We start from the raw sequence: 21400 nt of genomic DNA on the forward strand, positions 1-21400 counted from the left end.
ATTGACAAGTGGGATATGCTGAAGATAAAACACCTGTGTACATCAAAAGAATTCACCAAGAGATTAATAAGAGATCCCAAGGACTGGGAAAACATCTTTAGCAATGACACATCAGACATAGGCCTTATTACTAAAATCTACAGTACTCTGTGAGCTTACAAAAAGGAAAAAAACAATTGCCCACTGAGGAGGTGGGCAAAGGACATGAAAAGAAATTTCAAAAGGGCAGAAATCTGAATGACCAATAAACATGAGAAAATTTTTTTAAAAAATTTTTTAAAACATGAGAAAATGTTCCCAATCATTAACTTTTGGGAGGGTGGAGGGAGGGTGGGTTGGAAGGGGGGAACTGATTACAAGGATTTACATGTCAACTCCTCCCTGGGGGATGGACAAGAGAAAAGTGGGTGAAGGGAGACATCAGACAGGGCAAGATATGACAAAATAATAATTTATAAATTATCAAGGGTTCATGAGGGAGGGGGGAGTGGGGAGGGAGGGGGGAAAATGAGGAGCTGATGCCAGGGGCTTAGGTGAAGAGCAAATGTCTTGAGAATGATGAGGGCAATGAATGTACAAATGTGCTTTATACAATTGATGTATGGATGGATTGTGATAAGAATTGTATGAGCCCCTAATAAAATGATTTTAAAAAAGAGAAAGAGAAAATTAAAATAACTATGAGATACGACCTAATGCCCTCAAAGATAGCCCTATTCAAAAAATCAGAAAGCAACAAGTGTTGGAGGGGCTGTGGTGAGATAGGAACTCTCCTCCACTGCCAGTGGACCTGTTGGTATATACAGGCACTATGGAAATCAATTTAGCGATATCTAAAATGGATGGAAATAGAGCTACCATATGACCCAGCAATCCCCTATTGGACATATGCCCAGAAGAGGCAAGAAACAAACCACGGCGAGACATCTGATCCAATGTTCATTGCAACACAGTTCACAATTGCAAGGAGTTGGAAACAACCCATAGTTCCATCAATGGGTGAGTGGATTAAAAAGCTGTGGTACATACATACAATGGAGTACTATGCATCCCTAAAAAGCAGTGATGAATGCATGAAACACTTTGCCACATGAATTGGAGGAAATTATGCTAAGCGAAGTAAGCCAAGCATGAAGCAGGGAACCAGTAGAGGTCTGTGGGACTAACCCCAAATCCCAACTACGTGAACACCCACCCTCCCCACAGAATAATTCATTTCAGAGGACAGCATTGAAGCTACAGTTCAGGGAGAGGGATGTGTCTGGTCAGAGCACACAAGAGCAAATGAAGAGAGAAGGAGACAGTGGAACACATCCTGGCCCATCAGGCCCTGAGGACAACATTCCTGCTCAGAGCAGCTAATGCATAGGGAGGACCATAGGACCAGCCCCACCAGAAGACACAATGTCTCTCACTGACCCACATTGCTACAAGGGACAACATTGGAGGCACAAGGCAGCAATTGTGCCCAATCTGACCCCACCACACCAGCGTGAAACGCTAAGAGCATGCAACAGAGCAGGAAGTGGAGTGCAGCAATGAGTCCCCGGGGAATACCCAAATTGACTTTGGGGCCAGGGTGTGGCACCCCATCAGACTTGACCGGAAAACACTCCTGAAGGTCAACAAACAGACCTGGAACTATTTATAGGCTTTTGTTGTTGTTGTTGTTGTTGTTATTGTTGTTTTCCTTTATTATTTTGTTTTGCTCTGTCTTGTTTTTGTGCTTATTATTTTCTCTGCATGTCTTTCCAGATAAGATAGGCAGGATAAGATAGGATAAACAATCCAGAGGAGAAAACAACGGGACTGAGACTATTGCCGGCGCCATGGGAGAGGGGGAAGCAGGGGAAAGGAAGTGGGTGTTAACAAACCCAGGGACAAGGGAACAACAAGCGATCGAAAATTGATGGCAAGGAGGGTGTAGGATGCCTGGTAGGACTTAATTAAGGGTAATGTAACCATGAGGAATTACTGAAACCTGAATGAAGGATGAACATGATAGTGGGACAAGAGGAAAGTAAAATGAAATAGAAGAAAGAATTAGGAGGCAAAAGACATTTATAGAGGTCTAAATATAGGCATGTACATATGTAAATATATTTTAATATAATGATAGGGAAATACATCTAGATATATATTCATATGTTAAGTATTAAGGTAGCAGATGGACCTTGGGCCTCTACTCAAGTACTATCTCAATGCAAGAACATTTTGTTCTAATAACCCAGCATTCCATGATGCTCACGTTCCCTGAAACGATGGGAACAAAATGGGTGCATAAGCAAATGTGGTGAAGAAAGCAGATGGTGCCTGGCTATCAAAAGATATAGCACCTGGGGTCTTAAAGGCTTGAAGATAAACAAGTGGCCATCTAGCTGAGAAGCAACAAAGTCCACATGAAGGAAGCACACCAGCCTGTGTGATCACGAGGTGTTGACAGGTATCAGGCATCAAAGACCCAGAACAAAAAATCATATCAATGTGAATGAGGGGGTGTGAGGAATGAAGACACAAAGCCCATCTGCAGACAACCGGATATCTCCTTACAGAAGGGTTGTGGGGAGGAGACGAGCCAGTCAGGGTGCAGTACAGCAATGATGAAACATACAACTTTCCTCTAGTTCTTTAATGCTTCCTCCCTCTCTCCCCCCAACTATCATGACCTCAATTGCACCTTACAAATCCAGCTAGACCAGAGCAAGTACACTGGTAAAGGTAGAGCAGGAAACACAGGAAATCCATGACCAATAAATCCCTCAGGACCAATAATGAGAATAGTGATACCAGGAGGGTGAGGGTAAAGTTGGGAGAGAAAGGGGGAACCGATCACAACGATCTACATATAACCCCCTCCAAAGGGGGCAAACAACAGAAAAGTGGGTGAAAGGAGACATCAGTAAGTGTAAGACATGAAAAAATAAAAATGTATAAATTATCAAGGGTTCATTAGTGAGGGAAGGTGGAAGGGGGAGAAAAAAATGAGAAGCTGATACCAAGGGCTCAAGTAGAAAATGTTTTGAACATGATGATGGCAACAAATGTACAAATGTGCTTGACACAATGGATGGATGGATGGATGGATGGATGGATGGATGGATGGATGGATGGAAGAGCTGTATGAGTCCCCAATAAAATGATTAAAAAATTAATACCACAGGTTGGATCAAGAGCACTTTATTCTCAAAGTAATATCCTTGCTTTTAAAAAAAGTCTTGAGAGCAGGGAAAAGAATATATACATGATCCTTCAAAATCCTTACATGCAGGACACATAGGATGACTTCTTTCCAAAGGGGAGGAAAAGAGTAACTTTATAGTTGATAAGCACTACCTCAGTCAGGTGACCAAGGTCAATATCAAGAGTGACAAATCATGCTGAGGTAGAAATTCTTAATGCCATGTGGTAGTTAGAGCAGTTTACCTCTGCGACCTTCCTCCCCCAAACCCATAACTACATCTCAATCATGAGAAAAGTATCAGTCTACAAAATACCTGACAAGTATTCTTCAAGGTCATCAAAAATAAGCAAAGACTAACATTTTTTTCCCTGACCAAGAGGAGTTGAAGGACATATGACAACTAAATATAATATGGTATCCTAGTTACTGGACCAGAAAACTATATGAGGCAAAACTAAAAACAAATCTAAGTAAATCCAGGACTTCAGTTAAATGCCCATACACACTTCACCCAGAGTGCTAAGGGATATCTGACATCTACAACATAAGGAGAATTCATTTGTTTTCCTCTGAATCCCCTTTAAAATCAACTGCACCATTTTGAGTAGAAAATGGAAGTGCATTAGCTGATTGTGAAGCTTGGGCAGCTTGATGGAGAAGATTGTCAAGAGTTGGTGAATGTTGTTGTGGTTGCTCCATCTTATAGAAGCCCTTTACACAGCAGAACGAAACATTGCCCGGGCCTGCCCTGTGCCATTCCCACGATTGTTCCTATGTCTGAGCCTAGGGTTGCAGCCCCTGTGTCAGTCCAGCTCACCGAGAGTCTTCCTCTTTTTCACTACCCTCCAATTTACCAAGCATGATACTCTTCTCCATGAACAAGTCTCCCTGACAACATGCCCAAAGTATGAGACATACACGTTGCCATCCTTGCCTGTAAGCAGTATTTTGGCTATACTTCTTCCAAGACAGATCTATTGTCCATTTGCCAACCCATGGTCCTTCCAGCACTCTTCAGCAACACAACAGGTAAAGTGCATCTCTTTCTCTTCGGTCTTCCTTCTTCACGCTTGAGCTTTTACATGCAGATGATGCAGTTCAAAATGTCTTCGTTACTTGGGTCAGGCACACTTTGGTCCTCAAACTAACATCCTTGCTTTTCAGCACTTTGAAGGGTCTTGTGCATCAGATTTACTCAATGCAATATGTCATTGTTTTCTGCTGGTTCACAAACACTGATTCTGTATGCAAATAAAATCTTTGACTTCAATTTTTTCTCCCTTTTTCATGATGTTATCTATTGGTCCAGTTGTGAGGATTTTGGTTTTCTTTTTCTTTTTTTATCATGTTATTTTATTTATAGCTCTTACAAATGTCATAATATTCCATAATTCAAATGAATCCAGCATAATTATACAATTGCTACTACAATCAGTTTCAAAACATTTTCTTTCTTCTTGAACTCTTTGATATCATTTCCCTTTTGTCCTCTTCCTCTCTCACCCTTCCCCCCAGGAACCCTTGTTGTTGTTGTTTTAAACTATTATTATTATATTGTTATTATTATGTATATATTTTATAGTCATGTCTTACCCCCAATATATCCATTCTCCTACAATTCTGTTATTCACTCCCCTTGAGTGGGGTTATACAGTCATCACTGCTATCAACATCCCCTTCCCTGCCCCTCTCTTCCCATATCCTCAGGGAATCTTTACTCCCATTGCTGTTTTTGAAGGGTCATCCATCCTGGCACTCCTGCATCAAATGATCTTAATTATACAAAGGAACATATGTAGGTCTGACAATATTAATGAGATAGAACATTAAGTCATAATAGTAAGGGGAAGAAATATTAAAGAACCAGAGGATAGGTATGTGTTTCATCATTGCTATACTGCACCCTGGATTTATCTACTGTGCAGCCCTTTTGAGAGGGACTGTCCAATTATCGTACAGATGGGTTTTGGGTCTCCACTACATCCACACCCCTTCACATCAATTTGCTGGCTTGTTTTTGAACTTCTGATACCTAGTCCCATTCATATTTCATGATCACACAGGCTACAGTGCTTCTTCCATGTGGGCTTTGTTGCTTCCTTATTAGATGGCTGCTGCTTTAACTACTCACCTTGGCATTGAGTTGTAATCCATACTGAAAGCTGCAATCCCTGATCTTCATCAATAAGTGCTTCAAGTCCTCTTCAGTGTCAGAAAGCAAAGCTGTGTCATTTGCATATTATAGGGTGTTAAGAAGCCTTTCTCCAATCCCGATGCCACATTCTTCTTCATGTAGTTCAGCTTTTCTGATAATTTGCTCAGCATACAAATTGAGTAAGCACAGTGACTGGATACAGCCCTGACATGCACCTTTTCTGGTTGTAAACCACGCAGCATCCCTTTGTTCTGTTCACACAACTGCCTCTTTATCAACGTACAGGTTCCTCAAGGCTATTCATAGTTTGTTACAGTCCACACAGTCAAATGCCTTTGCACGGTCAATAAAACACAAGTAAACATCTTTCTTGTAATCTCTGCTTTGAGCCAAGATCCATCTGGCAAAAGCAATGATATCCTTTGTTCCACATAATCTTCTGAATCTGGCCTGAATTTCTGGCAGCTTCCTGTCAATGTACGAGGGTTTACCCCTGCCCCTTTCCCATGCCAACCCACCCCCAAAAAGGGGGGAAAAGCCATGCTGGGCAGAACTTTCATAGTACATATTTTTCTTGCCAGGTGAGCATCAAGCAACTTGCTCTGAGTTAGTGCACCGGTGGTATCACCTGGGAAGATTCTCTCCGGTCACAGTGAATTTTTTTGTAAAAGCAGTTTTGCTTGAACCTCATTTTTTGTGATAGCTGATTTAAGAGAACAGCATGCTGCTTTGAAAGTTTGTTTCCTGCTCTGGAAAAATGCCACAGAAACTGTTGTGATCTTGAGCACAGTTTTGAAGGAAATCTATGGGGAAATCTCAAATTGAGCGTACAATTGTTTTCTCATTTCAAAAAAGGTGAAATGTTTGATGACAAACCTCCTTCTGGACATCCATCAATTTCCCAAATGGACAAAAATGTCAACTCATAGTGCATTTGGACTTCATTCCACCAGGTCAGATTGTTTATCAAACTTTCAATTTAGAAGTTCTGAAAAGATAACATAACTGTGTGACAAAAAGGTGTGATCTGTGGCAGATGGGGGACTGGTTTTGGCACCATGACAATGTACCTGCTTATGCAGCCATCTCAGTGCACCAGTGTTTGGCAAAAAAACAGCATGCCTCCTTTTCCCCATGCACCTTACTCACCTGACCTCACTCTGTGCGACTTTTTGTTTGTTTCTGCAAATGAAGAGACACATGAAAGGACAGCAATGTGATGATGTAGAAGAGGTGAATAAAAAAATGAGGGAGGTACTGTCACCCATCCAAACAGATGAGTTTGAAAAATGTTTCTAAGAATGGAATCACAGATTCGACAAATGTATTAAGTATAATGGAGAGTGCTTTGAAGGTGAAAAGGTTGTTGTGTAAAAAAATTTAAATACATAGACAGGGTTGTCTAGAGAAACAAAATTAATGAAGATAGATAGATGATGATAGACAGACAGATAGATAGATAGATAGATAGATAGATAGATAGATAGATAGATAGATAGATAGATAGATAGAGATAGGTTTATACAGCAAGTTCACACAGCAGTACAGAACGTTCAGTTCAAATCACTTTCATAGAACAGTTAATATACTGGAAGTTCTTCAAAAGCCCTTCAACTCACATGGGCTGCCAGGTCCAAAGTCAAGGAAGCAGACAGCAGAGTCTTCCCTCAGGCAAGACAGGCAGAATCCACCCACAGGCAGCAGACAGCAGGGTGGGTCAGCACAATTTGTAGCTTGGGAGCTTAGCAAACCAGGCCCAATGTGATCTGGACCTCAAGCGATGCACAACAGAATCCACCAGCCTCAATCTCAAGCAACGTACACACCGGCAGTGTGGCAAAGCAGGTCTCAAAGGAGCTTCAAGCTCTAGCTACCCGATCCACAGGTTGGGTTGGCCCATAGGAAGTGTAGCACACAGGTTGAGGCAGAAAACTAGCAAAAGCAGCAGCACACTGGTCCAATCACCAGGGAACAAGAGAGATATGGGATGCCAGCATCATCATTTATCTCGGTCACCCTCCAATCAATCTGATCAAACTCTACCCACATGTTCCTATTGGCCTCGTTGGCACAATAAACCTAACTATCACACATAGCTTTGGAAAAACAATTCCGGTTTTGGGAGCGTACCCCGTCATAGTCTTGCAAACTTTGTTGAATGATCTACAGCAAAATTTCTCTTGCATGTGATATTATTCTATAATATATACATTCTGTTGAGTCACTTTTATTTGTAATGGATACAAATATGGATCTCTTCCAGTCAATTGGCCAAGTAGCTGTCTTCCAATTTTTTTGAGATAGATGAGTGAGTGCTTTCAGTGCTCCAACAGCTTGTTGAGAATTGCTTTTGGCTAATGCTTTCAGTGCAGCTTAGACTCCTTCCTTCAAAATCATTTGTTCTTGGTCATGTTACCTCTTAAAATGGATGAAATTCAACGAGTTCTTTGAGGTACAATGACATCAACTTTTCATGCTTGCTGCATTGTTCAATATTTTACCCATAGAATCTTTCAATATTGCAACTTAAAGCTTAAAGTTTTTTTCTTTCACTTTAAGATATCATGAACATGATCTTCCTTTTTGGTTTTCTAACTGTAAGTCTGAGTACATTTCATTATAATCCTTACTTTGTCTTCTCAAACTGCCCTTTTAAATGTGCTGTTCAGCCCTTTAAGTTCATCATTTCTTCCATTTGCCTTAGCTATTATATGATTAACCATACATTTCAGAGTGTCTTCTGACATCTGCATTTCTTTCTTTCCTGGTTTGTTTGGTTTTTTTTAAATAAGCTTTTGCCTTTATGTAAGATTTTTTTTATATCATCCCACTGCTCATCAGGTCTTCTGTAAGTGTCCAGTTTCTCAAATCTTTTCTTGAGATGTCCCGAAATTCAGGCGGGATGTACTCAAGACTCTCATAGACTTCTTTGGCCCTGGTAGACTTGTTTCCAATTTTCTCGAGCTCCAACATGAACTTACACTTGAACAATTGATGGTCTGTTCCACAGTCGGCCCCCGGTCTTATTTTAGGTATGGATATTGAGCTTCTCCGCTGTTTCTTCCAACAGACGTAATCAATTAGATTTCTGTGCATTACATCTGGAGAAGTCCATGTGTTTAGTCTTCATTTGTGTTGTTGAAAAATATTTACCATAAAGAAGTCATTGGTTTTGCAAATTTCTATCTTACAATCCCCAGCTTCCTTTAAATTACCAAGGCCATATTTTCCAACTACTTTTCGTTCCTTTTTGTTTCCAGCTTTTGCATTCCAATTACCAATCACTATCAGTGCATCCATATCCATTTTGGTTGGTAGAATTCTGTTGGAGAATTCAATTTCTGCATCGCTAACATTAGTGATTTGTGCATGCATTTGAATAATAGTTGTTTGAACTGGATTTCCTTGAATGGGGATAGATATCCTATCACAGACAGCATTGTACTTGAAGGTAGACCTTGAAATATTTGAGGAAAAATGGGACATCATTCCGCTTGAATTGGTCATTCCTGGCATAGTAAATCATATGACTGTTGAACTAAAAATGATCACTACCAGTTCACTTCCGCTCACTAATGCTTAAGATCTTGGCGCATTCCTTTTTGACAACTTCCAATTTTCCTAGATTCATACTTCATGCATTTCAAGTTCCCATTATTAATATATGTTTGCAGCTGTTTCTTCTCCTTTTGAGTCCTGCCTCAGTAACAAATGAAGGTCCCAATGGCTTTGCTCTCTCCATGGCATTATGGTCCACTCTACTTTGAATGCAGCTCTCCTGCAGTCAGACGTTTTGTGCCTTCCAATGTGAGGGGCTCCTCTTTTACCACTATCTCTGAGAATATTCTGCTGCTATTCCCGAGGTTTTCAGTAACTGACAATATTCTGCTGCCCGAGGCAAATTAAGGGCTGTGAAACTACAAGGCATGTTACTGTAAAATTAGATAAGTAACATTATGCATTTGTCAAAATCGATGGGACTGTACAGTACAAAGAGTAAAACTGTATGTAAAGTATGCATCTTGGTTAATAATAAGTACCAATATTAGTTCATCAATTGTAACAAATACATGATGTTAATAATAGAAAACTGTATGTGGGGCAAGAAGGAATATACGAGGACTCTATATTTTTGTGCACAATTTTTCTGTAAACCTAAAACTACTCTAAAAAATAAAGTTTACCATTTTAAAAATGAAAGACTGAGGGGAAATATTTTTTTAAATCTACAACTATCCAAGATACCCCATATCTGGTGAAAGAGAAGAAATATATAAGAACTGAAAGGATAAAATCATGAAAGTAGTAAGGGTTGTCTCTGCTTGGCAGATGTAAGTGGCAACTTATTTGTTCTCTTACGGGTAATATAATTTACTAATTTTTAAGCAATTATTTTGTATCAATAATATAATATTAAAACAATAAAATGATATTAATTTAAATAAATAAGCAAAAAAGTAATCACTAATTTGTTTCCCTTCTTGCAAGCATCAGGATTAATCAGTGATAATACCTGCCTCTTTCAATGTGCTAAACATATTGCTATCCATCTGACATGCATTATTTTATGTGGTCTTCGCCTTATTATTCCTGGATGACACCAATGGTTAAATAGAAAGGGTAGCAATGGAAACCCAGGCAGAGGAGCTTCAGAAGAAAGATCTGGTGATCTGCTTCTGAAAAGTCAAGCTCAAAACCCCTATGTAATAAACTCTGTTCATTTTATTAACCCCATGCATGAGGCCCCAGTTTCAGAAACAGTAAGCAGCCTCCACAAGGGCATGCAACTAGTGACAAAGCTGAGTATAGTCTACTGGGTATATAGTCTGATGCCAACACTTCTGTTCCTAACGACACACTTTCCTGAGCCTCTTGTGGAGGACAAGCCCCCCAAATGAACCACCATATACAAAACGCTACTTCAGAGCACCCATAAAACCTTAGGAAGCCATTTTAACTCCTAGAAGGTCAAATAGGGACAATGATTGTACCCACCTCAAGGAGTCTGGGAGAAGATTACAGAAAACGAATCCATGTTGTACTTTGTCGGCAGCGTCTTCACACACTAGTTAAATGGTAACTCTATCACTACCACTATTGGTTATTTTATTCTCCGGGTGACAGATTCCCTGAGGGCAGAAAACTCCCCATTTGCATGGTCTTTTAATTCCCTAAGGAGCTTACTAGCTGACCGTTCAATGCCTGGGCCCTGGCATAAAGGGATCTCTGAAGGGACTCACCGCAGGAATCAAGTGTCTGATTCAACCAAGCCTACACTCGTTAGCCTCCACTGACTAAGAGGAGGCTTGTTTTTACCTTTCCTGGAATTTAAGAAACAAAAGAAAATCATTATCTCAATGTTACCTTACAACTTCCTATAAAGGAGAAAGATGAGATTATCTACTCCGGTAAAGATTTACAGCCATTCTCCCCAAGCTTGCTTCCCATGCCTGTCTTCTATAGGTAGGCAAAACCAATAATAATGAAGATGGAACAAAAGATTGAACAAAAAGAGGGGGGGAAAGTAAGATAACAATAACTAGGAAAAAATCATATATAGTTCCAGGTCTGTCTGCTGACTATCTCCCCCCTGGTCCTGGGGGAATTCCAGGAACTGACCCTCCAAGCTTGAAGTCTATTTTGAGGACTCCTCAGGAGCTTTGTGGCTTTCCTTTACTCCCATTGCTGATCTTTTATGCTTCCTTTCTTGGTTCGCCCTGCTGCGCGGGGGATTCAGACTGGACTAGCTCCACCCCCCTTGTGTCCCCAGTATTGTTCTCTGTCATGGTATGCTCCAGTGAGGGGACATCATGTCTCCAGCTGTTGTGGGCCCTACAGTCCTTTCTGGGCCTTAGGAGCTCCATGCAGGGAAGTTGCCCTTAGAGCTTGGTGTGCCAATATTGAGTGTAAACCCTCAGTTTCTCTTTTTCATTCTTGGTTTGCTTCCATGTGACCAATGCAGGCAGATCCCTCTCCCCAACCTGTAAGTTTCATGTTGTCCTCTGTAGCACATACTTCCAAGGAAGACATCAGTTTGGCTCTGATTGGGGCCAGCCCTGTAACCCACTCTGTTCATGAGTTACTCCATGTGGTTACATTGCCCTCAAGGTTTGGGGTGCTGTGGTGGGGTCTGCATGCACACTCCCAATACTGTGGAGATATACCAATACTCTTCCCTTGGGTGGGTTAGTGCCCTGCTCCCCCCATGCCATCGTCTACCTTTTTCTCCCCTTTCCCCTTCTTTGTGTTAGAATAACATATACATCGTTGGGCTTGATCTGTCCCCCACCTGACTGCCTATACCTCAACCTATATAGTGTGAGATAAGTAACTTTTCTACTATACCTACTGTGCTGATTATATTTACCTCAGGAGACTCATATTGTACTTGTCCTTTTGTGCTTGACTAACTTTGCTTAGCATCATTTCCTCCAACTCTTCCCTTGAAATGATTTGCTTTCTGTGATCATCAGTGCTTTTTAGTGATGCGTAGTACTCCATTGTGTGCATGTGCCAGCTTTCTAATCCACTCATCTACTGATGGAAATTTAGGTTGTTTCCTATTCTCTGCAATTGTGAATTGAGTCGCAATAAGCATTCGAGCACAGACAACTAGTTGTGGTCTATTTCGTGCCTCTTCTGGGTATATGCCCAGTAGAGGGATTTCTGGATCATAGAATTTCCGTTTGCTTTAAATATCACCAGATGGCTTTCCACAGAGGCTGTATGTACCTACACAACCACCAGTAGTGGAGGAGAGTTCCTATCTTGCCACCTCCCCTCCAACATTTGTTGCTCTCTGAGTTTCTGATTTGGGCTATCCTCAAGGGTGTTAGTGGTATCTCATGGTTGTTCTAATTTGCAATCCTCTGATGGTTAATGGTCAGGAGCATTTTCTCATATGTTTATTGGCCATTCAGTTCTCCTCCCAGCTGAAACTTCTTTTCAGATCTTTTGCCCGCTTTCTGGCGGGGGGGGGGGGGGGGGGGGGGGGTAGCTGTTTCCCTCTTTTTGCAGTCTAGGAAGGTATGGTAGATTTTTGTAATAAGCCCTTTGTCTGTTGTGTCATTGCCAAAAATCCCTCCCAGTCTGTGGGTTCTCTTGTTACACACTTGGTGAAGACTTTTGAGGCACACAGGTGTGTATCTTTAGTATATCCCACTTGTCAATTTCAGGTTCAACTGTGTGTGTACCCTTCCCTATCCCTATCGCAGTTAGCCTATGTATTCTCTAAGCCAAGGTTCTTAGGTTTGTCCAGATTCCTTCCTTGATGGTCCTGATAGTTTGGGATTTTACTTCTAGGTCTGTGATCCACCTGGAGTTTGTTCTTGTGCATGGGGTGAGGTAAAGATCTTGTTTCATTTCCTGTAGGTGGATATCCATTGTTTCCAGCACCACTTGTTAAAGAGAGCATCTGCCTCCCACTTGATGTTTTTGGGGCCCTTGTTGAAGATCAGTTGTCTATATGCTGATGCTTTTCCCCCTGGGTTTTCTGTTCTTTTCTATTGGTATGAGTACCTGTCATTATTCCAAATCCATGCTTTTTTGACCACTGTGTCTGTGTAGTTGGTGTTAAAGTCAGATCTGCTCAAGTCCTGCCTCAATGTGAGGACACTTTGTTCTAACAACCTGGCGTTCTGTGATGCTTACCCTCCCAGTACGAATCGCTGAGGACAAAATGAGTGCATAAGCAAATGTGGTGAAGAAAGCTGATGATGCCTGACTATCAAAAGATTTAGCATCTGGGTCTTAAAGGTTTAGAGTTAAACAAGCAGCCATCTGCCAGAGAAGCAACAAGCCTACATGGAAGAAGCACACCAGCTTGTGTGATCATGATGTGTCAACCGGATCCAGTAACAGGCATCAGAAGACCCAAAACAAACAAAAAATAACCATATAGTTGAGAACAAGGAGGGTCAGAGCAGAGACCCAAAACCCATCTGTGGACAATAGGACATCCCCTCACAGAAGGGTCACAAGGAAGGAATGAGTCAACCAGGACGCAGTATAGCACCAATGAAACACTCAATGTTCCACTAGTTCCTTGAGGCTTCTTCACCCCCCACTATCATGACCCCAGTCCTGCCTTGCCCTGCGGACTAGACCAGAGCATGTGCACAGGTACAGAAAAGATATAAGAGCTCACAACACATGGAATCCAGGAACAGGAATGGGAGTAGCGATACCAGGAGGGCAGGGGGTAGGTGGAGAAAGGAGGAGAGGAAGAAAGAACAGATCACAATGATAGACATAACCACACACACCCCACCACCAGGGGGACGAACAACAGAAGCCATGGGGGAAGGGAAACAGTGGTCAGTGTAAGATATGACAATAATAATCAACATTTATCAAGGAGTCACAAGAGTGGGGGGGGAAAGGGAAAAAAGAAGAGCTGATAGCAAGGGCTCAAATAGAAAGTAAATGTTTAGAAATTAATGATAGCAACATATGTACAAATATGCTTGATACAATTGAAATAATTAAAAAAAAGGTTTACAACCTTGGAAATCCACAGGGGCAGTTCTACATGGTCCTATGAGGTCACTATGAATTGGAATCAACTGGATGGCAGTGAGTTTGTTGTTTTTTCCTGCATTTCCATACTAAACATCACTGTTATTGATTGATGATTCAACATTTAGACAACAGTTATTTTCATTTCAACCAAGCTTTTCAGGGAAAGGTGTAACTTTATGCATCCACAAATATTAAATGCCACGAATTGTAAAATCCTTGAATGTTAATTTATGGCACCCAGTAAGGAAAAAACAAAACAAAACTGTAACCTGTTCCTTTTGGCAAGAGAATAACAGGAAAGAATTTTGGCTTAATCTTTCATTAAAAGCATTTAATCAGGATAAACCGAAGATAACTAGCAGTGTTCACACGTACTATGTGTTACTTTGAAGTTGGTGAAGCTGAAAATCTCCCTTTAGAAATTTCTCTTAATCATTGAAGGCATAACAGTGTTCTGACTTTAATTATGACATGGCATATTTTTATAACAAATCTGTAAATATTGATGTGCATGTCCTGGCATAATTCTATAAATACAGAGCAAGCTGTGAACATGTTTTTCCATATAAATCGGGTTACATTAAATAAACGCAATAGGCAGTTATGGACAGTGAGTTTTCTAAGGACTGAGTCAACTATCCTACCTGACAATGCTCTTGTAGTGGCTACATGACTTGTATTGCAGAATACAAACCTAAATGCCACTTAACATAAATAAACCGAAGTCCTCACAAAATGATGGCAAAAAGAACAACTCCCCCCCCCCCCCCAATTTTTTTTTCAACTGTAATGTTTTGAATTCAAGTTAGTGACAACATTCAGACAAGGAGGAAATTTTATTAGCCAGGATAAGCAAATCCAAATGGATCATGTCTTTGAACATGTCAACTTCTATTTAAAAAAACCAAACCTCCAGTGGCTCCCAAATGCCTTCAAGAAGGTACTGAGTTTCTCCTTGACTCGGATGCAGCCACTTCGTTTCCTCAAGACAGGGTTCTACTGGCTTCCCACTGCCTTCTGTATGCTTCACTCTAGGTAAAGTTCATCAAGCTTGCCCTGCAAACTGTCTGTGCTCTTCAGTCCCTGTATGGCTTTGCAAATGCTAGCTCCCACCCCCGCCCCCGCCCCACCCAGGAACGCCTATTTAAGATTGAAGCTATTCTGTACCTCCTTCAAGATCCTGCTCAAATGCCACTTATCCCCATAATCCCATAATAGCGCCAAAAGATAGGCAAGGAATTGAGCATCCACTTTTATAATATTTAACAGCAACCTTCCCACAAAGACATCCCAATAAATGTGATTATATCTAAGTAAAACTAGTGTTCTCATAAGATAAATGCTGACTGAAGACAAGAATCCTTGAACCAACCCCACTCTTTCCAACAGAATTGTTGCCCCTAGTCTTAAAAGAATGTTTTGGAGCCTACACTGCTGTAATTTTTCTTTAAAAATGAATCTTCTCAAAAAAATGAATCTTCTCTCTCAGCCCATTGCATGCAGTTTATGCTTAATTTTAGCCTTTAATGTATCTCGCCTTGTTTAATAGTTCGTGTGTTTTGGCTCCCATCTGATGTTTTCTTTTCTTTCCTGATAGCAAGAATTGAGTCTTACTGTGTCTCAGCGATGCTGCCTAGTAGAGAGCAAGATCCGAAGGAAGGGTTCAATCCTTCAGTGGCCTAGAAATGAGAATGAGCAAATTAAAAGAGGCATAGTCCAAAAATTCAAGGCATGATTAATGAAAGTTTTATTGATTTCCAGCACACATGTTAATATTGCTATTCATTATTTCTATTCATAATTTCTTTGTACATCGTTTCCCTCAACAGTTCTATTTAGACTCCCCTATGATTTTCCTAATATCAATGTTCAAATTATATTCTCTCTCTCTTTTTATTTTTTCACTTTTTTATTGTGAATGGGATAAAGGTTTACAGAGCAGATTATAGTTTTATATTCAACAATTCAAATACATTCTGATTCAACTCACCCACTGCAATCCTCTCAATGTACAATCGTTTATTCCTCGCTGTCTTTCAGCTTCCATTCCTCCATTTTGGCTAACCCTCTGAACTTTGACCTTGGGTAAATGCTGCCTTTTTAGTCTTCAGTATGAGGTGAGTTCAGTTCCAGGCCTGAAGAGATTCCAACAGTTTCCACCCAACCAGTAAGCCCTGGGTCTCTTCTGGCTTTGAGTTCTGCTCCACATTTTTCTCCCGCTCGCTCTACCTAGCACCTTCTAATGTGATCCTTTTCAGAGCAGTTGGTTGTAGTGGCCAGATACTATCTGGCTTTTCTGGTCTCCGAGTTGTGGAGGCTGCTGCTTGCATGGTCCATTAACCCATTGGATTAATTGTCAAACTAGATTTTTGAATAAGAATCAAAGTATTTCTTTGTTAAAATTAAAATATGAAAAAAGCATTAAAGTATGAACAACCTACCTCCAATTCACATGGCAAAAAATAACTAACTTCAACATTTTCATTTTAAGGTTTGCACCAAATGTTCATTATCTAAACTGGAATCTAAGCACACACGTAGTTGGTCACATTATCAATATTTCATAGATTTATGTAAAACAGACCATCAAATTGAGTCTGACTCAGAGTACCCCCAAAAAGCAGAGTAGAACTCTCCTTGGCATTTCTGAGAAGGTTCATCTGTGCGGGAGCAAACAGCCTCCTCTTTCTCCCAAAGTGACTAGCGGGTGGAAAGTCCTGACTTTGCAGTCAGCAGCCCAATGATCAATCAACCACATCACCAAAGCTCCTTGGGTCGACACAAAGAGGGTTGGAATGCCAGGCCTTCCACCTGAACACCAGAGAGAGTATCACTCTCCTAAAGCACTCACAACACCCTTATTTCCATTGCACCAAGAGGATCAAAATACTAACGTGGGAAGGTTTCTGGATCTGAGTGTTTTTTTAACTGCATCAAGGAGCTGCTTTAACATGTAGTAGGTAGGTAGGTTGGTGATTGCTAGACTGATAGATGGTAGGTATGTATGGAGGTAGAAGATAAGAGAGATAGATGACACATATATAGATAGACCCATGGGTTGTTTGGGTTTTTAGTAGACATTTATATTGGTCTTCTACTTTCTATATGTTCAGACTGATAGCTGACCTTGACAAGTAATACTGCTTTGCTGTGACTTTTGAGCCACAATTCCATAATGTTCTAAGTTTCTATGCTATGATGCTATGGAATTACAGCATACCTTTCCCATATGCACAAGGTACAGTACGCAGCCCTTCCCCATCGTTCATCTGTTAAACAGCATATTCTGTATTGTGTTGCCCTGATGACTACTGCAGTTCCTTAACAAGTGTAATTTCCTTTATTCTCTTTCTAGAAATAGAATAAGCTAATGGTATGAACAAATTGATCACTAAGAATTCCAAGTCCAATGTATCCAATACATTATTCATTACTTTTAATCTAATAACAGGAAGAAAATAAATTGCTCTGCCTTTCAACCAACAGATATCAAGAATTAGTCAAATTCTTAATCACTGGAACCAACCCAGGCCTTTTTTTTTTTAGTGCAATTTTTCTGTTTCTTGTAAAATGTGTATTTCAATAGATGTGTAAAGCATGAGGATCCATAAATAGAGCGTATTTTTTCCATCTCTAATCTAAAATTAGCAGTTTATTTCTAGCCTATAAAGTTTTTTCTCTCTCCAGAAATAAACAGATAAGAGCAGAAATGTGCAAATATCCAGTAAGTAAGTACTTAAGAAAATAGTGTAAAGAAAATATAAATGTTCATTTGTATCCTAATAGCAGTTGCCTTCATTTCCAAAATTCTACAGTACTTGATATTTCAAAATCCTCTCTTTTCTTTCAGTTTCATCAAGTAAATGTCAGGCAACCAGATCAAGGAATGTCTGATTTTTACAAACACTCTGAAACGGAAAGCAGTGCCTGTCCTAAGGAAAAGCTGCATTTCTGACACTAGCTATTGTCTGAGGTCATTTACTCCACCTGCGCAGCTGGATAGATAGCTTATTCAGCTGTAATAGAAAGAGATAAGTTTTTGTCTCCAGTTATACTTAGGGTAAATATTGTTTTCCATGGTTTCATTAACGTAGATTCTTGAGGGAGAATTTTAGACAAGGAATATACTAGTATTAAATAATGAAACTAAATAAAAATTAAAGTTTTTGTACTCCACGCAGTTTTTGGAATTCACTGATGAAATAAAGTTTTCATTTTTTTGAAAAACACTATGCTGTTTCCTCTTTTTTGTTATAAGAATTAGAAAATCCAAGATGTTTCTCTTCTGACGTGGCTGCCAGGATGCTCCAAGCTAAGGATTTAGTGATAATAAACATTTTCTTGCATATATTTAAGCACATACTTCTCATCCTTTCATGACTTTTTAGTATCCGATTACTTATTCCTATCTGATTAATTCAATGTATCTAAATCTTATATATGCAAAGAATCAGGAAGTCCATTCATTTTCAACAAGAAATTCATTCAAAACTATTTATTGTGCAATCACTTTGTGCCTGGCACTAATCCAGAGGATGGAGATACAATTAGTTAAAAGGTTAGTTTTATGAGAGATGTGGATATATGTCATTGTGTCTTTAAAAGAAAGAAAATCCACCAAAAAAATTCAAGAAAATGGAAATGTAAAGCCTTTTATTCAAAAATAATTTTCCACGATCAAATTAATCCTTAAAAGAAATTTTTATACAGTGATTGTCCTCTTCTGATTGTGGCATATGAGCATACAGAAAACTAGATACTTGGTTATACCACCAGCTTTTCAGAGCTCCTGCATTAAAACCCAGCTTCATCCCTGGGCAGGAGCTAAGCCTAAACACCACCACAAATTAAACTTTAGGATATATTATCCCAGCAACTTATACTTTCTGACTTCCACTTATACTTTCTGACGTCCCAGGAGTGAGCTTTGTATCTTAGATTTCTAACCTTGGAGTCTCACGTGCAGTGAATAAGTAGCAAGTAGTGGGGGCAAATACGAGCCATGAAATATGACGCACTTTGTCCAGCTGACCCGGGAGAACAATTGCTTACGGATAAAGCAGCTTTCTTTTCTAAATGACTTCAAGGTTGGTGGGCCTAAATGCGCCTTTGCTTTTAGCTTTGTTTTGCTTTACTGGCTTACAAATATGTGTCACACAGTGACCCTGTGTCAGCCTGCCAGCTGCTAGCCTAATGTTGGGAAAGGTATTGAAATTTACAAGGATCTTGCCCTGGGCCTCCACTTACTGGGGAAGGCATTCTCACACATTTCAAGGCGTTTCCAGCTCACAATAGCCCTGTAGTCAAGGAAAGCAGTTCAATAAGACTGCCCACAGATGAGCACGTGTTTGTCACCTGCCCCAGCAATTGCAAACAGACTAGCACTTCAACTCGCTTGCCCTTCCTTTGCAGAAGAAAGCTGCGTAAATAATTATGTTTTAGGTTGGTGCAAACATTGGACTTCTCAGATTGAACTACATGCACTTGGGCTTCTCAGGCTGACATAGAGGTCTTTCAATAAGAGAGCTGCCTGTTTTAACCTTGAAACTAAGTTAAAGCATTTCTTAAGGCAGTGTTGTGCTTTGGTGATTAAGCAAATCCAAACACTGGAGTGGCTGACTTTTTGAAATAATTGTAAAGCAGCAGCACAAAGAACTCAGAGTAGCAACAAATAGCAAAGGGCAACTATTCGTCTTGAAAAGCTAGAGGGCCCTAATGAAGACTATAGCAACCACAAAGAATAAAAGGCTTGTCCCGAAAATGCTGCCAAAAGAAATTGTAGAATCACAGCAAATCAATCTCTTGGTTCCTGCAACAAAACTCAAAATTTTGTGCAGCAAGACTTCATGGAGTTTGCCACACTCTTATTGGCGCAGGTGTGGCAGCCATTCGCTTCATTTGTATTAAATAGGGGTGGTGCTGATGGCTGGTGAGCCAACAAGAAAGATGAGGCCATTCATTGTGAGGAAATCTGTCCTCCTGTGTCTAAATCTTTACATTTGACACTCACTGTGATTCCATTTAGGTGAAATAAATCACATAGACACAAAAACCCCAGCCGAGCTGACCAGTTGGGGAAATGCCACTGGAGGTCTACCCTTCTCCCTCCTTAGAACCATCTTTGTGGGCTTTTCGTTTCTAGGAAAGCCCCTCGTATCTTTCGGTCTAATTATCTCATTGTACAAATCTTTCAAAAACAAAGAAAGAAAAGCTTGCTGTGAGCACGGACATCTTTTCTTCCGTCCAGGCTCTTTAGGAAGCCTTCAACCAATGGTCCCTGAAAAGGACACGCTGAGGGGCGGTGAGGCTTAAAATCCCGCGGTCCTCCCCGTTCTTTTTTTCTTTCTCTCGCATTTCTCCTCCCGCCCTTCCTCACCACCACCCCTCGCCCGAAAATCCGAGAAGCACTTTCAGCTAAAGACAAACGAGAAGGCTCAACCCGGGGAGGGGCACGGAGAATGCTTAAGGGGAATAAAAGACTTAATGGAAAAAGCTGGTGCTGCCTAATTGCGATTAAGTATTCTGCAGACAAATGAACATATTCTTTTGATAGTATTTAAAACACCCAGGTCTTTTCCCCTATTCAGTCTTGTTCTTTTTTAAATCAAACTAATATAGGTTCACTAAAGTAACAAACGCCGTTGTGAACGTATTAAAACTATGGTCCTAAAAACAAAACAAAACAAACTATGGTCCTCTGTGCTTAAAGATATTTCCAAATGGCCTGAAATCCGTGAAAGTTTCTTTAATGTTTCTGGTATATTTCTCTTAATAACACGATACAACGGATACATCTTCAAAGGCAAATATAGGAGCGGGGTTTTAATCAATTGCTACTTTATTACAAGCAAACCATTTTCCTATTTGCAATTTTCTAAGTCAGCGTAGACACCGCAGTGTGAGCAAGAACACTCTTCCCCGCTCCGCCCCCCCACCCCGCACCCCGACATTCCCGGGTTTTGCCTAGGCCCTGGGCGTTTAGAAGCGCAAGCTAATTGGCTGGTGTGACACACATTAATTGCACCTGCGGGCACCCGCTTTCAGAAAGCCTGCAGCCTCCTAAATGCGGGGAGGTGGAGCTGGCGCCGGGCCGGGGAAGGCTGGTCCCGGGGTCCCCGGCGCCCTGGCTCGCGCAGCGCGTTGGCGTTGGGCGCTCACCAGCCCCGCGATCCGCGAGGTAGCGGGCACTTCGAGCAGGGACTGAGACCCGTGCGCCCCGGCCGCGAGCCGAGTCGGGCCCCCTGCGCCCCGCGGCCGCGCCACCCTGCCCGTGCGGTGCGGTTTGCCCCGGGCTGAGTTTCCCAAGTCAAGCTTGGGGCGTCTCGGGTTTCTGTTCACCCGGAGATGGCAGGCACCGCGGCAGGGACGGCACAAAAGAGATCAAGGCGCGAGGGGATGGGTTTTGTGCGCTAACGAGGGCTGGCCACGTCGGCCGCCGGCCCCCCGGCCGCCCCCCGCAGGGCCTGTGCGGTCTCCCCCGGCCGGTCTCTCCTCCTCGCCCGCCGCCCCCGCTTCCTCCTTCTGCGAGTCTCAAGCCCCAGGCA

The sequence above is a fragment of the Echinops telfairi genome, unplaced genomic scaffold (assembly GCF_000313985.2).
Source record: "Echinops telfairi isolate 266 unplaced genomic scaffold, ASM31398v2 ScPeMD7_3533;HRSCAF=4204_0, whole genome shotgun sequence".
Taxonomy (NCBI): domain Eukaryota; kingdom Metazoa; phylum Chordata; class Mammalia; order Afrosoricida; family Tenrecidae; genus Echinops; species Echinops telfairi.